Source organism: Prionailurus bengalensis, chromosome C2, assembly GCF_016509475.1.
Source record: "Prionailurus bengalensis isolate Pbe53 chromosome C2, Fcat_Pben_1.1_paternal_pri, whole genome shotgun sequence".
Taxonomy (NCBI): Eukaryota; Metazoa; Chordata; class Mammalia; order Carnivora; family Felidae; genus Prionailurus; species Prionailurus bengalensis.
In genome coordinates this window covers 101,784,343-101,803,017 of record NC_057350.1, presented here as the reverse complement: position 1 = coordinate 101,803,017, position 18,675 = coordinate 101,784,343, and positions in this window count along the sequence as shown.

Here is an 18,675-nt window from a genome sequence, read left to right as displayed (position 1 = left end):
AAAAAGCCTTGCAGCCTTGGGTTAAGCTAATCATTCAAAAGGCCTTTAGCAGTAAGATGCATTTCACCTTTTTCAGTTAGCAGAAACAAAGAATTAGGTAGAAAAATAAAATAATATTTAATGTCCTCATATAATCTATTTGTAAAATACTTGTGTTTTTTTATAGTTTAGTGACTAATTCTTCATGCAACCTTCTCAGTAGACAGGAACTTGATTCTTATTAACAATATTATTATCTACAATTACTATTATCTGTGAAAAACTATCAAATGCCTGGCCTATGAGGACACAACTGTGTGATCTAAATTCATCACAAAGCCTCACCTATCAGATTCCTAATCTCTTGGCTTTTTTCCTCTGATAAATTATATTTCTTATTTAAATATACTAAAGTCAAAATGAGTGAACATATAACTTAATTGATTACTAGGTTTCAACACGCAAAATAGAGTGTCTTTCTACGGGAATATAAAAATAGGCAATTTCTTCATGTTGTTCCTTTAATAACAGGGCTTATCAGAGTACTAAGAACTGATAACTATTAAGCTGACAATCATAACAATAGCAGTAATGATGATGATAAAAATGCACTTCTATAACTTTTGTTTCTCATAAATTATAAACATTTGATCTTTACTAACTATTCTATTTATGCATAATTTTTAAATATTTACATTTTAGAATATGGGGAGAATTATGCTGAAATGAAATTTTAGCTGTGCTATTTCAGAAACTTGTTTGTGTTTTTTTCTTTTGTCAAGAAATTTCTATCGAATCTCAGCAGTAATTTTAGATAAGACTAAGTCTATTTTTTATTCAGTTCTATAGGTAATTGGATACAGTATTAGATACTTTCAAAGTTTTAAGAGTTATACTCAAAAGGAGACATGTTTTCTCTAACTGGGCATGTGGATATCTTTTTTGCCAATTTATACTGATGGTTTCCAAGTGGATATTCAGTGGCAACCATCAGAAAATTTGTTTTTGACAGGTTATTAAAGTGTACTCAAAGACAAATAAATGAAATAGTTTACAGCTCCTATTGTAGATTCTTATTAGAAAAAACTATACTTATAGAGTAAGCAAGGCGATGCCTTCTGCTTCCTCGCTGTTTTAAGTTCTTTGATACTATTTCCATGAGATAAACACTGAAGGCCACTTGTTGAATTTTTTAGGAAGGAAAACAGAGAAAAGCAATGTCAAAAGGATTATAATGCTGTCAGCTGAGAGACAGAAATAAATATCTTTTTAATAATGACCACAGGCAGGAGGGATGGAGGAGTAACTTAGAATTAGGCAGGGAGTAGAAATGGATGTGAAAAAAATGCACAATATAAAGGACATTTTTGACTATATTTTCATCCATTAAAAGAAAGAAAGAAAGAAAGAAAGAAAGAAAGAGTGGGGGGAGAAAGAGAAAGAGAAAGAAAGAAAGAAAGAGTGGGGGGAGAAAGAGAAAGAAAGAAAGAAAGAAAGAAAGAAAGAAAGAGGTAGGAGGGAGGAAGGATGAAAGGAAAAAAGAAGGAAGAAAGAAAGAAAGAAAGAAAGAAAGAAAGAAAGAAAGAAATGAAGAAACAAAGAAACAAAGAAATAAACAAAGAAGGAAGGAAGGAGGGAGGAAGAAAGAAAGAAAGAAAGAAAGAAAGAAAGAAGAGGAAGAAAGAGGAAGAAAGAAAGAAAGAAAGAAAGAAAAAGAAAGAAGTAGGGAGGGAGGGAAGAAGGAAGGAGGGAGGGAAGAAGAAAGCAAGCAAGAAAGCAGGAAGGATGCAAAGAAGGAAGGAAGAAGGACGGAGGGAAAAAGATAGAAGGAAGGAAAGAAAGAAGAAGGGAGGCTTTTGGGTGGTTCAGTAGGTTAAGTGTTCGACTCTTGATTTCAGCTCAGGTCATGCATGATCTCACAGTTCATGAGATCAAGCCCCAAGTTGGGCTCTGTGCTGACAATGCAGACTGCTTGAGATGCTCTCTCTCCCTTTCTCTTCCTCACTGGTGCATGCCCTTTCCCTCTCTCTTAAAACAAATGAATAAACATTTAAAAAAAATTATATTAAAAAAAAAAGAAGAAGAAAGAAAGAAACCTGAGCCCCAGGCAGGTTACATGCATGATCTAGGTACCTGCCATCTGGAACTAACTAAAAATCTCTTGAAGAGTCACTATTTTAGATTATTCCTTCCATTCAACTTTAAAGACAATCATTACACTGATCAAATTCTTAAGGAAATATGAATCTGTTCTCCACTTGATCCCATCAATTCTATTCCTTTTACTTTCATTCTCTGTTCTAAGACCCTCCCTTTGTTACTATTATTTTTGAAGACTTGTTTCACTTTCCTTCCCTTAGATTTTGGATTATAATTGTATATTTTCTCTCCCTGCCTCCCTTCTTCCTTCTACTTCTTTTCTTTCTTCCTTTCTTCCTTCTTTCCTTCATTTCTCTCTTTCTTTCCTTCCTCCCTCCCTCCTTCCTTCCTCTTCCTTTGTTTCTTTCTCTCTTTCTTTCTTTCTTTCTTTCTTTCTTTCTTCTTTCTTTCTCCCCCACTATTAGCTTGGTAGTTAAAACTTCTGTCAATCCTTACCCTTCCTACAGACTCCAAAGCTGACCTTTGATTTTATGTTTTGAAGTCTTCATGAATAATTTTATTCCAGCATTGATGGTTGTCCTTAGCAAGGGGGCTGGTTCAAATTGCTTTTCTGCATTCATCTGAAGTGGAAGTAGTAATTTCATTTGATCATTTTATTGGTAAATTTTATGACAACAGAGATTTATAAATGTTTCCATAATAACTTGATTTTAATACTAAAAAAATTCACCTATAAAACTCTTATAATTTAAAGTTTAAAAAAACTATTAAATAAAGAATTCTTCTGTAAAGTTCTTAGAAAAGAAAAATTTCAGTTGATTTTTATTTTTTTAAATATTTGAAAATTTAATGGTATTAAAATTGTATTTTTAAGTCAGAATTTATTTTACATTGTTCCTCTAAATATCTGGAACCTTACAGCTTAGATCCCGAATTAAATTAACTCCTAGGTTTTAACCACTAAGATGAATGCCAAATGTTTTCTGTTGTTTTGGTCTTTCATTTGTTTGTTTTTTGTTTTTAAGCGATGGAAATGAAACTGTCGTGCCTGGGACCTATATGTGCAAACAACACCTAGTGAGGAGAAACTTACTTCCCACATCTGTTTTCTCATTTTAAAATGTCTTTGATCTTTCACAGAAATATTATCCGTAATCTCAAACATGTGAACTTAATTTATGAAAAGCATAAGTCATTCTACGTACATTTATTTGTTTAGTTTAAAAAGGTTTTACATTTTGAAATTTCAGTGCATCTCACTTCAATGCCTAGTGCTTTGTCTCATAAGCAGAACAAAGACTTGGATAATCACATTCTCAACAGGTGCAGAGTGAAATTATAGTGAGAGAGGTTACTCTAAATAAGGATAAAAGGTTGTACCAACCATCTGCTAAAAACATTCCTCACTTTTATATTCATAACTCCCATGAATGTGTCTGTGGTCTCAAAACATTTAAAAACATCAGCCAGAGTTGCGGCAAGATGGCGGCTTAGGAGGACGCTGGGCTCACCGCACGTCCTGCTGATCACTTAGATTCCATCTACACCTGCCTAAATAACCCAGAAAACCGCCAGAGGATTAGCAGAACAGAGTCGCCGGAGCCAAACGCAGACGAGAGGCCCACGGAAGAGGGTAGGAAGGGCGGCGAGGCGGTGCGCGCTCCACGGACTGGCGGGAGGGTGCCGGGGCGGAGGGGCGGCTCGCCGGCCAAGCAGAGCCCCCGAGTCGGGCTTGCAAAAGCGGAGGGGCCTGGCGGACTGTGTTCCAACAGCAAGCGCGACTTAGCGTCTGGGAGGTCAGAAATTAACAGCTCTGCTCGGAAAGCGGGAAGGCTGGAGGACAAAGGGAGGGAGAGCTGCTGAGCCCCCTGACAACAGAGCTCAGTTTGGTGGGGAACAAAGGCGCTCGCCAGCGCCATTTCCCCCGCCCATCCCCCAGCCGAAATCCCAAAGGGAACCGGTTCCTGCCAGGGAACTTGCTCGCTCCGCGCAAACACCCAACTCGCCAGCGCCATTTCCCCCGCCCATCCCCCAGCCGAAATCCCAAAGGGAACCGGTTCCTGCCAGGGAACTTGCTCGCTCGCGCAAACACCCAACTCTGCGCTTCTGCGGAGCCAAACCTCCGGCAGCGGATCTGACTCCCTCCCGCCGCCACAGGGCCCCTCCTGAAGTGGATCACCTAAGGAGAAGCGATCTAAGCCTGCCCCTCCTGCCCCCGAGCACCGTGCCTACCCACCCCAGCTAATACGCCAGATCCCCAGCATCACAAGCCTGGCAGGGTGCAAGTAGCCCAGACGAGCCACACCACCCCACAGTGAATCCCGCCCCTAGGAGAGGGGAAGAGAAGGCACACACCAGTCTGACTGTGGCCCCAGCGGTGGGCTGGGGGCAGACATCAGGTCTGACTGCGGCCCCGCCCACCAACTCCAGGTATACACCACAGCACAGGGGAAGTGCCCTGCAGGTCCTCACCACGCCAGGGACTATCCAAAATGACCAAGCGGAAGAACTCCCCTCAGAAGAATCTCCAGGAAATAACAACAGCTAATGAGCTGATCAAAAAGGATTTAAATAATATAACAGAAAGTGAATTTAGAATAATAGTCATAAAATTAATCGCTGGGCTTGAAAACAGTATACAGGACAGCAGAGAATCTCTTGCTACAGAGATCAAGGGACTAAGGAACAGTCACGAGGAGCTGAAAAACGCTTTAAACGAAATGCATAACAAAATGGAAACCACCACAGCTCGGCTTGAAGAGGCAGAGGAGAGAATAGGTGAACTAGAAGATAAAGTTATGGAAAAAGAGGAAGCTGAGAAAAAGAGAGATAAAAAAATCCAGGAGTATGAGGGGAAAATTAGAGAATTAAGTGATACACTAAAAAGAAATAATATACGCATAATTGGTATCCCAGAGGAGGAAGAGAGAGGGAAAGGTGCTGAAGGGGTACTTGAAGAAATAATAGCTGAGAACTTCCCTGAACTGGGGAAGGAAAAAGGCATTGAAATCCAAGAGGCACAGAGAACTCCCTTCAGACGTAACTTGAATCGATCTTCTGCACGACATATCATAGTGAAACTGGCAAAATACAAGGATAAAGAGAAAATTCTGAAAGCAGCAAGGGGTAAACGTGCCCTCACATATAAAGGGAGACCTATAAGACTCGTGACTGATCTCTCTTTTGAAACTTGGCAGGCCAGAAAGAATTGGCAAGAGATTTTCAGGGTGTTAGACAGAAAAAATATGCAGCCAAGAATCCTTTATCCAGCAAGTCTGTCATTTAGAATAGAAGGAGAGATAAAGGTCTTCCCAAACAAACAAAAACTGAAGGAATTTGTCACCACTAAACCAGCCCTACAAGAGATCCTAAGGGGGACCCTGTGAGACAAAGTCCCAGAGACATCACTATAAGCATAAAACATACAGACATCACAATGACTCTAAACCCGTATCTTTCTATAATAACACTGAATGTAAATGGATTAAATGCGCCAACCAAAAGACATAGGGTATCAGAATGGATAAAAAAACAAGACCCATCTATTTGCTGTCTACAAGAGACTCATTTTAGACCTGAGGACACCTTTAGATTGAGAGTGAGGGGATGGAGAACTATTTATCATGCGACTGGAAGCCAAAAGAAAGCTGGAGTAGCCATACTTATATCAGACAAACTAGACTTTAAATTAAAGGCTGTAACAAGAGATGAAGAAGGACATTATATAATAGTTACAGGGTCTATCCATCAGGAAGAGCTAACAATTATCAATGTCTATGCACCGAATACCGGAGCCCCCAAATATATAAAACAATTACTCATAAGCAACCTTATTGATAAGAATGTGGTAATTGCAGGGGACTTTAATACACCACTTACAGAAATGGATAGATCATCTAGACACATGGTCAATAAAGAAACAAGGGCCCTGAATGAGACATTGGATCAGATGGACTTGACAGATATATTTAGAACTCTGCATCCCAAAGCAACAGAATATACTTTCTTCTCGAGTGCACATGGAACATTCTCCAAGATAGATCATATACTGGGTCACAAAACAGCCCTTCATAAGTTTACAAGAATTGAAATTATACCATGCTTACTTTCAGACCACAATGCCATGAAGCTTGAAATCAACCACAGGAAAAAGTCTGGAAAACCTCCAAAAGCATGGAGGTTAAAGAACACCCTACTAACGAATGAGTGGGTCAACCAGGCAATTAGAGAAGAAATTAAAAAATATATGGAAACAAACGAAAATGAAAATACAACAATCCAAACGCTTTGGGACGCAGCAAAGGCAGTCCTGAGAGGAAAATACATTGCAATCCAGGCCTATCTCAAGAAACAAGAAAAATCCCAAATACAAAATCTAACAGCACACCTAAAGGAACTAGAAGCAGAACAGCAAAGGCAGCCTAAGCCCAGCAGAAGAAGAGAAATAATAAAGATCAGAGCAGAAATAAACAATATAGAAACTAAAAAAACTATAGAGCAGATCAACGAAACCAAGAGTTGGTTTTTTGAAAAAATAAACAAAATTGACAAACCTCTAGCCAGGCTTCTCAAAAAGAAAAGGGAGATGACCCAAATCGATAAAATCATGAATGAAAATGGAATGATTACAACCAATCCCTCAGAGATACAAACAATTATCAGGGAATACTATGAAAACTTATATGCCAACAAATTGGACAACCTGGAAGAAATGGACGAATTCCTGAACACCCACACGCTTCCAAAACTCAATCAGGAGGAAATAGAAAGCTTGAACAGACCCATAACCAGCGAAGAAATTGAATCGGTTATCAAAAATCTCCCAACAAATAAGAGTCCAGGACCAGATGGCTTCCCAGGGGAGTTCTACCAGACGTTTAAAGCAGAGATAATACCTATCCTTCTCAAGCTATTCCAAGAAATAGAAAGGGAAGGAAAACTTCCAGACTCATTCTATGAAGCCAGTATTACTTTGATTCCTAAACCAGACAGAGACCCAGTAAAAAAAGAGAACTACAGGCCAATATCCCTGATGAATATGGATGCAAAAATTCTCAATAAGATACTAGCAAATCGAATTCAACGGCATATAAAAAGAATTATTCACCATGATCAAGTGGGATTCATTCCTGGGATGCAGGGCTGGTTCAACATTCGCAAATCAATCAACGTGATACATCACATTAACAAAAAAAGAGAGAAGAACCATATGATCCTGTCAATCGATGCAGAAAAGGCCTTCGACAAAATCCAGCACCCTTTCTTAATAAAAACCCTTGAGAAAGTCGGGATAGAAGGAACATACTTAAAGATCATAAAAGCCATTTATGAAAAGCCCACAGCTAACATCATCCTCAACGGGGAAAAACTGAAAGCTTTTTCCCTGAGATCAGGAACACGACAAGGATGCCCACTCTCACCGCTGCTGTTTAACATAGTGCTGGAAGTTCTAGCATCAGCAATCAGACAACAAAAGGAAATCAAAGGCATCAAAATTGGCAAAGATGAAGTCAAGCTTTCGCTTTTTGCAGATGACATGATATTATACATGGAAAATCCGATAGACTCCACCAGAAGTCTGCTAGAACTGATACAGGAATTCAGCAAAGTTGCAGGATACAAAATCAATGTACAGAAATCAGTTGCATTCTTATACACTAACAATGAAGCAACAGAAAGACAAATAAAGAAACTGATCCCATTCACAATTGCACCAAGAAGCATAAAATACCTAGGAATAAATCTAACCAAAGATGTAAAGGATCTGTATGCTGAAAACTATAGAAAGCTTCTGAAGGAAATTGAAGAAGATTTAAAGAAATGGAAAGACATTCCCTGCTCATGGATTGGAAAAATAAATATTGTCAAAATGTCAATACTACCCAAAGCTATCTACACATTCAATGCAATCCCAATCAAAATTGCACCAGCATTCTTCTCGAAACTAGAACAAGCAATCCTAAAATTCATATGGAACCACAAAAGGCCCCGAATAGCCAAAGGAATTTTGAAGAAGAAGACCAAAGCAGGAGGCATCACAATCCCAGACTTTAGCCTCTACTACAAAGCTGTCATCATCAAGACAGCATGGTATTGGCACCAAAACAGACACATAGACCAATGGAATAGAATAGAAACCCCAGAACTAGACCCACAAACGTATGGCCAACTCATCTTTGACAAAGCAGGAAAGAACATCCAATGGAAAAAAGACAGCCTCTTTAACAAATGGTGCTGGGAGAACTGGACAGCAACATGCAGAAGGTTGAAACTAGACCACTTTCTCACACCATTCACAAAAATAAACTCAAAATGGATAAAGGACCTAAATGTGAGACAGGAAACCATCAAAACCTTAGAGGAGAAAGCAGGAAAAGACCTCTCTGACCTCAGCCGTAGCAATCTCTTACTCGACACATCCCCAAAGGCAAGGGAATTAAAAGCAAAAGTGAATTACTGGGACCTTATGAAGATCAAAAGCTTCTGCACAGCAAAGGAAACAACCAACAAAACTAAAAGGCAACCAACGGAATGGGAAAAGATATTCGCAAATGACATATCGGACAAAGGGCTAGTATCCAAAATCTATAAAGAGCTCACCAAACTCCACACCCGAAAAACAAATAACCCAGTGAAGAAATGGGCAGAAAACATGAATAGACACTTCTCTAAAGAAGACATCCGGATGGCCAACAGGCACATGAAAAGATGTTCAGCGTCGCTCCTTATCAGGGAAATACAAATCAAAACCACACTCAGGTATCACCTCACGCCAGTCAGAGTGGCCAAAATGAACAAATCAGGAGACTATAGATGCTGGAGAGGATGTGGAGAAACGGGAACCCTCTTGCACTGTTGGTGGGAATGCAAATTGGTGCAGCCGCTCTGGAAAGCAGTGTGGAGGTTCCTCAGAAAATTAAAAATAGACCTACCCTATGACCCAGCAATAGCACTGCTAGGAATTTATCCAAGGGATACAGGAGCACTGATGCATAGGGCCACTTGTACCCCAATGTTCATAGCAGCACTCTCAACAATAGCCAAATTATGGAAAGAGCCTAAATGTCCATCAACTGATGAATGGATAAAGAAATTGTGGTTTATATACACAATGGAATATTACATGGCAATGAGAAAAAATGAAATATGGCCTTTTGTAGCAACGTGGATGGAACTGGAGAGTGTGATGCTAAGTGAAATAAGCCATACAGAGAAAGACAGATACCATATGGTCTCACTCTTATGTGGATCCTGAGAAACTTAACAGGAACCCATGGGGGAGGGGAAGGAAAAAAAAAAAAAAAAAGAGGTTAGAATGGGAGAGAGCCAAAGCATAAGAGACTGTTAAAAACTGAGAACAAACTGAGGGTTGATGGGGGGTGGGAGGGAGGAGAGGGTGGGTGATGGGTATTGAGGAGGGCACCTTTTGGGATGAGCACTGGGTGTTGTATGGAAACCAATTTGTCAATAAATTTCAGAAAAAAAAAATAAATAAAAACATCAGCCATTGTCAGACAAAATAACTGTACCTTAAAAAAAAAAAAAAGCAACACATATGGGATTGTGACTATTACTATTCTTTCCAAAGCATTGTTTTCAAAGGTCAAACTTCATCATAAAATACAATGAAATTAAGTTAGGGTGAATTTTTTAAAAAGATGGAATAATAGTTTCACATTGACTTTAGTTTCACAGTACCTTTAGTTTCCTATATTTTCAACTTCTTTGAAAAATGAAGTTAGGGGAGTAGGAAAAGTGTATATTAAAAGTCATGAATAATAAATAGTTATTTTTCTTTTAAAAAGAAGCAAACATAAAAAGTACCATGTATTTTTAAATAAAACTTTCACAATTGAGCTATTCTTCACAATTAGGGGCACCTGGGTGGCTCAGTCAGTTAAGTGTCCAGCTCTTGATTTCTGCTCAGCTCATGTTCTCTAGGTTCCTGAGTTCAAGCCGTGCATTGGGCTCTGTGCTCATAGCACAGAGCATACTTGGGATTCTCTCTCCCTCTCTATCTGCCTCTTTCCCGTGTCCATGCTCTCTCTCTCTCTTTCTCTCTCTCTCTCTCAAAATAAATAAATGAACTTAAAAAAAAAAAGATATTCCTCACAATTAACAAAGTGGTCAGAATCTTCCCTTAACCAAAAGATAAAATCTTATATGTGATATAAATGAACAGTATTGAAAAATGAGTACACCAGATTGCAGAATAGCAGATCAAAAATGGATAATCCTTGAAATAAAATCTGTCACTTTGAAACTTTAAAAGATTTTCAAAAATCATGCTAAATATTGCACATGGTATTCTTTGACACGTTTCCCTTGAGGTAAAAACTATTTCAGACTTGTGAGAGTGACTTTTACATTTACAGAGAAGGTCACATTGGAAACCTTCATAAAAATCTCAAGCCAATAATCAAGTTTCTATGTATAATTCATTTTTGATCTACTCTATTTTTCTGCTTTATCTAGGTCTTAAACATTTCAAATGATATTGTAAAACCATGTTAAATGAGTATTCAGAACTGGTAAAGTAAAAATATGTGATGATCCAAGATTTGTAATATAATAGGAAGATCAACTATTAATACAGTTGGCATCATCATCTCAGATCCAGTACCTAGCACGAATGTTGTTAGCTGGAGAAAATAAAGAAAATGTTTGGTAAGGGGATGGTTCTGCATGAAAACTACCAATTTTAAACTATGGTTAAACAAAATGTGTATTCATTTTTTAATGACTATTTCATTAACTTAATATAACTATACTGTATAGTAAATTAAATAGTTAAAATGACAACAATTAATATACTTTCCTTGGAAGCCAGCTAAAGAGTCACACACTCAGAAAAGTAGTAGTCTGAACAATAGACTCTTGCCCCTGCAGAACAAAGGATCTAATTGACATCGGAAAAAGAATTTTATTAGAAAACAATTTAAACTTTCCCTTTAATAGAAGTTTTTTTCTAGAACCCTAATGAAATTCACTTTTTAATGAAAACATTCAAGTAAATGTGCTTACTCTAATAATTTATTTTTAAAACATCTCTGATCTAGTAAATTGTTGACAAATCTGGGCAAGTACACCTATATAAGCCGATGTATAAAAATATTTAAATTTAAAATTTCTGAGAACAAACTTACCCAGTTTTCTAAAAACATAAATAAAAAAAAAGATTTCCATAAATATTGACTTTGGAGATGGGGCCACTTAATGTGTATTGGCAATAACAAAAGATAAATCATTTAGTATACGCTCATGTTTGTTTTTTTTTCCGGATATATGAATAAACAAAAGATCTTCTGTGTTTACATAGTGTAACTGTCTCAAATATATTTGCTGAAACTTCTTGTATTACCAATACCAATTCCTTTTGCTACCAATTTGCTTGAAGTCAACAGAAGATGTTAGAAAGGAAAGAGTTGCTTTTGTTGATAAGTCCATTGGTACTATAACAACATAATCAATGTTCCCTAGGCACTAAGTAAATGTAGAACCTGAGGGAAGCAGTGTGGATGCTTAAAGTTAATGGCTAAATGATAAAATGTGTTTAAGTTTAATCACTTTACTTACATGGTCATTGATTTCCTTCACCACCCTTGTCTAGCATGCCACACTTAATAACTATTTCCCATCAATAGCCAATAAGAATTAAACATAGGCCCAAGAGCAAGAAGAAAAAAACATCAGAAGAGAAAACTTCTAGTTTTCTCAATATTCTTGATTCCCTTTTGAGGAAAACCTTTTTGGAACTTCATAACTATTGGTTGACTTGTTCATCATATTTTGTTTGCAGGGTATATTTTTCCTGATCATAGTTTAGCCTGGTGTGAAGTTACTATCTGGCATTTTAACACAGGCCAGATATGCATCAGTTCTAAAGCAAGCAGTAAGGGGTGTAATCATAATAGACATCGCTTACATGTCCAGCAGATTCTCTATGTAATGCATGCTGTTGCTGACAACGAATCATGACCCTAGTCCTTATAAAGTTTGTAATAAAACAGGGGAAACAGAAATAGTACAGCTATAACAATTATCTAAAAGGAAGTGCTAAGTTATGCAGGACTCATTAAAAACACACATTGGAGGCCCACAAACTTTCTGTTAACCCTGGCTGGACTGGCATATGAAAGTATTATAAGGATATAGAAAAATTCACAGAAAAACCTTGCAGACACAGTACCTGGGTTCATATTCCAGCTCTGCCATGTTCTACCTTTGTGACTCTGGCCAAGTTTTTTAACCTTCCATGCCTTGGGTTTCTCATCCACAAAAAAAGGAATAATATTGTACCTAGCTCATAAAATGGTTGAAAGGATTAAGCACAGTGTTGCATATAAAACAATTAGCACTCAACAAAAATCCATCTTGTATAATGGAACAATACTATAAGTGATGAAGGTTTAATGAGAAATGGCCAGGCTTGTGTGATGAATCAGTGTTTAGACCTAAGTTCAAAGGGTGATAATTTAGTGGCACCTGAGGGGCTCAGTCAGGTAAGCAACCGTGTCTTGATTTAGGGTCAGGTCATGATCTCACAGTTTGTGAGTTTGAGCCCCGTGTCAGGCTCTGTGTTGACAGCTCAGAGCCTGGAGCTTGCTTCGGAATTTGTTTCTCTTCTCTCTCTGCCCCTCCTCCATTCATGCTCTGTATCTCTCTCTCTCTCTCTCTCTCTCTCTCTCTCTCTCTCAAAAACAACATTAAAAAATAAATAACATTTAAAAATTAAAAATAATTAAATAAAAAATAAAGGGTAATAATTAATTTCTGGGAAGATATGATTTTTCTACTTTATGGAGGGTGTCAGAAATTTACCCTCTCAGAAAAACTGTCTGAAAATTATAAATAAAGTCATAAAATATGGGTGACATATCATGTATTGGTGGAGGACACCCAAAGATTATTTAGGACTACAATATCCAATAAGATAGCAGTAGCCATATGTGGCTAAATTATGACTTGTCTGACTTCAGAGGGCTGTAAGTTTAAATACAAATCAAACTTCTAAGACTTACTGTGAAAAAAATTCAAAATATCTTCTTAGGGTTTTTACACTGATTAGATATTAAAAAGACAATCGTTTGGGTGTATTGGGTTAAAGAAAATATATTAAAATTAATTTCATCTGTTTATTTTTAATAATCCCACTAAAAATAAATATTATGTGTAGCTTGCATTATTTTTTTGTTGCAATGTGTTAGTCTAGGGGGATGTATTTAGTTCACATTTTTAATTACTATTAATTAAAGTCCTAGGCCTTTTGAAGTTACTTGCTAACTTTTAGATATTTGCCTAAGAGAGATACAGATAATTTTGGTTTAGTGGAAGAGAGAACCCTAAAAGAGTTATGGCCTTGTGGACATTGAACTGTTTATATCTAACTCAGAAATTATATTCTAACATTTCTTTGTGGTCTGTATGTCCTAGCTTCTCAGAGGCCCTTTGAACCAGTCATGACATCTTTACTGATTACCTCATTAATTAATGAGTTAAAAACTTTTTGCTTAAGGGTTATAAGTTTACTTTGAAATTCATACTTTACCAAAAAAGGAGGCTGAGTTTATTGAGGTTGGCAATAAAAAGCCCTTTGACAATGTATGATATGACAGAGTAATGAACAGAAGACCTGCATTACTAACTGGGCCCTATTATGTACTACTGGAGGTGTGCAGGTTCCTTAACTTCTCTGAGCTGCTAAAAATGTCTCTGTAAGTTGCAATAATTATACTTGGTTCAAAAGGTTGGACTTGACTGATAATGTACTCTAAATGCCCACCACAGTGTCTGAAATATATGATTTGGTAAATCATATATTTGATTATTATAATTAATGTTACTTTTAAAATTTTTGAATAGAAGAGCAAGCCAATAAAATAGTGTCATTTTTAAAATGTTTATTTATTTATTTTGATAGAAAGAGAAAAAGTGCAAGTTGGTGAGGAGCGGAAAGAGAGAGAGAGAGAGAGAGAGAGAGAGAGAGACATTACAAGGCAGGCTCCAAGCTGTCAGTGCAGAGCCCAACTCAGGGCTCGATCCCAGGAACCATGAGATCATGAACTGAGCCAAGATAATGAGTTAGATGCTTAATCGACTGAGCCACCAGGTGCCCCTAAAATAGTGTTCTATAATAAGTTTTAAAATTATATACATAGAATAGTTAAGAGAGGGAGAAGGTCATATTGTTTTTGTTTTTTTTTAATGTTTATTTTTGAGAGAGAGAGAGAGAGAGAGAGAGAACAGAGGAGGGGCAGAGAGAGACAGAGACACAGAATCTGAAACAGGCTCCAGGCTCTGAGCTGTCAGCACAGAGAAGATACAGGGCTTGAACTCATGAGCTATGGGATCATGACCTGAGCAGAAATCTGACACTTAACTGCCTGAGCCACTCAGGTGCCCCAGGAAGGTTTTCTATTGTGAAAAGCAACTTGGAAAATGAGGGTGCAGCAGACCCAGGCAGTTGGTGACAGGAGTAAAAAGAAAAATGGAAGGATTACTTTATCAGAATCAGCAAGATTTAATGACATATTTTAAAAGTAAGGGCTATAAAATAAAGAGCAAACATAAAGGAAGGGTGATGCCATTTACAGAAACATGAAATTCTGAAGTGGAAGGTAGTTTGCTGAGAAGCATTCTCAAGTTTTCTCATGTTTTCCCTGAAGTAGAGGGAGATCCAAATGATGATTTTTAGTCTTCTAGAAATTCCTGTAAACAATAAAAGTGGGAACTTAGTACAGCTGGGTTTCTTGGAGATTACTCAAAATGGTTGTGATATTTTGAGCTATGAATGTAATCTCAAAGAGGGAAAGTGTAGGGAGATAGAAGAATAAGCCTTGGGAATCTGAATGAAGAGAAAACAGTTCAGAAGTCAGAGAGGTATGCTAGAGAAATACTGGAGGGGAAAAAATGTAGAATCACTATTTTTGAGGTTTATTTGTTATTCCTTACTAAAATAATATGATGAGTGTCCATTGTGTCCATTTGCTATCATTTCCTAACTGAAATGTCTAACTTGCTTGTTTGTGTGTTGTTTTTTTAGCTTGCTTGTTTTATTGATGAATGCAGGCTTCCGTACATAAAACCAAATGCAGCTGGGCCATAAATTTAAAACTAACAATGCATAGATACACAAGCTTCTGTAATCACGAGTTATTTTTTTTTAACAATGGCAGAAGTATTCAATTATATTTTGACAAATGTTTTAACATTTTAAAACTCAGGTAAAAATTGATTGTTTGCATGTGCTTAAAATTTTTAGCCTTTCTTGAAATGATGGATTTCTACCTTCAATTCTATAATAAAATAAAACATTCAGATAAGACCTTAATGTCAAATTAGCACAATATTCATGATCCTAATATTCATAACACACTAATGTTTTCACATATAGACTTAAGCAAAAAGTCTAGCATTTAAAGCTCAAGGTTAAGTATTTTAGCCATTAGTTCTCAAATTTAGCTGTGCTATTATTAACGCAGATGACTAAGAGTTTAATTTTCTATTGGAATAAGAAAAATAGGAAAATGATAACATTAATGGCATAGAAATGTTTAAGAAATATTCGGTAAGATTATCCCCTCTCCATGACTGTCTTTATTTTCACTTGCTTCCCATCTTCATTATAATCCAAAAAATTAATACCTCTTTACTTAGCAATAATGTACATGTACTTCTGTAGATGACATGCCAGAAATTTCAGCTGCTCTTCCTGAACTTTAATTAGAGGCCTCAAACCCTACTCTGTGAATTAACCTTAATCTGTTTTGAATTCTTTCAGAGAATAGAAGGCAATGATGACCTGTAGCATATCACAGATAAACATACTTTATAGAAATCATAATTGTTATTAAATCAAAAGTATAATTTATAGAATGTCATGTAAATGTCATAATTAAAAATTCATAATCAAGAAAACATAGGCTCTAAAATATTCTTTGTGGCTATTGTCTCTTTATTCAACGTATATTCAATACAATTTAAAAAATTGGGTTTACTGTTTCTTTCTTTTTAGACTGTTCCCCTAGCAGAATATACTTAGTGTAGTAAATATGAATGGGATGGCTAATCCACCATTGATAAACATGGTATTATGTTTCCTTTGTTTAGAAACTACTGTGGCTATTTATTGAAATGGATTTCACAAATGTGAGAGTATAGAGCTATGAAAATAATAAGTCACAAGGAATATACTTCTGAGTCTCTTTATATTGCCAAATTTTCTACCTTCTAATACAAGCAAGAAATAGAATGAAACAAATAAACAAACAAATAAACAAAAAGTAGGCCTTTGGGTATTTGAATTAACTCATTATAATAGGAATGTTACAATTATGTAAGTAATTGGCCATTTTCCTTGATTAAAATCAATTTCTTCTTGAATAGTCTTATAGATGATCAGTAAGATTTATCAATTTTTATTTTATTTTATCAATTTAGTTGTCTCAAGGAACCCAAACCGAAATGCTATAACAGTTAACAGTTATAGATGCTTTTAAAAATTGACAATTACTTCATTTTCACATGATAAAAGTTGTTAACAAAGCATATTAAATTAAAACAAATATTTTACTTACTCTGAAAACTTAGTTAAGCTCATATGAACTTATTTTATGTTTTTTACTAAGATACCACTGTGGCATAGACATAGTATAAAACAAAGCAAACTAATAGATCAGTCACAATACAGGCACTCTCTAGGTAATCTGAAAAGATTGGCCACTAAGATCATATCGTTTCTGTTGTCTGTTTTTCTTTTTTTTTTTTAATGTGTATTTATTTTTTGAGACAGAGAAAGAGCACAAGAGGGGAGGGGCAGAGAGACAGGGAGACACAGATTCCAAAGCAGGCTCCAGGCTCTGCGCTGTCAGCACAGAGCCCAATATCGGGTTTCGAACTCACAAGCCATGAGATCATGACCTGAGCCGAAGTCAGACCCTCCACCTACTGAGCAACCCAGGCACCCTTAAAAGTGTATTTTTTTCCTCTACTACCATTGTGGAGAGGGTTTTCTGTGTTGAAGGAAGATTTTGTTTTCAATTCTATTTCCCCAATAGCAACTCTGAAACTCTCTTTGTAAGCTAAACAACATACAGCTGAAGGTGCTTTCAAGTATAGTGATATGGAACTTAACCGCAAATGTAGTGAACATAGACTATGAGGCAATGATTTTTCAGTCAGTGTGGCATAACGATTTTATGTTCATGATGACATTAGTTAGGAAGCTAGGAATCCATTGTTCCCACTGGAAGACACGTGAAGCAGAAATGTCACCTTTCTTCAGCAGTCCTCCTCTAAGTGTATTAGTTAATGTTCCATTTGTGCAGTTATTCTCAGCTTCAAATCACTCTTTCTAGAAATAGGCAGGCTTAGGCACACTGTGCAAGGTGATAACATACTTTTTTTTTTTTTTTAATGCACACACATCTCTAAGCATTTCAGTCTCTGGGATTTAAAAAATAAAGTACTTAACTTTGCTCTCCATTTCCACATCTAAAGTGTCTTCACTTCAAAACCTGTTCAGTTTTCTTTGTAACAAATCTGTGAATGTGTGTATATGCTACTACAAAATCGGCTATACTCACCATGTGATTGATACATTTTAATACATTACTTTTTGAGAATTAATAGGTATTTTCTGAGATTCCTTCATATGTAGTAACACCTTATACTTAGATGTTGGAAACCTATAAGGTTTTTCTCTATAATATGATCTTTCCAAATTCACTATGTGAATCATTGACTTATCCCAATATGAATTATGTGTGATATTTTTAAAAATCCTCAAGGCAATAACATAACAAATATATTCTTTACTTATTCATTAATTAATAATGTAATTTTAAATGAGCATTTCCCATGAATATACTGAATACATTGTAATTTTTATTCAATTATATAAATTTTGAAAATTTTCAACAAATTGAAGAGTTTTACATATTTGACACCACAAAATTTCATGTTTTATTACTGAAATTTTTAAATATAAGAAGAGTTTTGAATCATGTATAATGGAAAAGTATCAAAGATACAAATTCACTTTAAAATTTAATCTCAGATGGTCAGAGGATCTCCTTTGACACAGCCCATCATTTTATTTATTTATTTATTTATTTATTCATTCATTCATTTATTCATTCATTCATTCGTTTGTTGTGGTAGTGGAAGAATGAGAATTGCAGCTGGAAATTTGTCTTGGAAAGACTGAGAATCAAGATGAAATATCTAGAGAATTCAGATGCATTGGTGTTTCATAAACTATTATTACAAGGCTACATTCACATCAGAATTTTGCTCGTTACAAGATTTACTTGTTACATTGTGAGTGATTTGCAAAAGCAAACTTTTCTTTCTTAAATTGCCATATATTTGAACTGAATTTTGTTAGGAATATCCTTTATCAAAATAAAGAGCAAACAGATTTTTCGTAAATATTTGCCATAAGGCACTCACTGACATGTAAAACCATAGATTTTTAGATAGAGGACTATCTGATATCTGGGCCAATGAATAGAAACAACTGAACAGTGTCTTCGTGAAAGCTCTCTTGACATGTGAAGGTGATCAATGGGAGGTAACTAACTAGGATATGTCGAT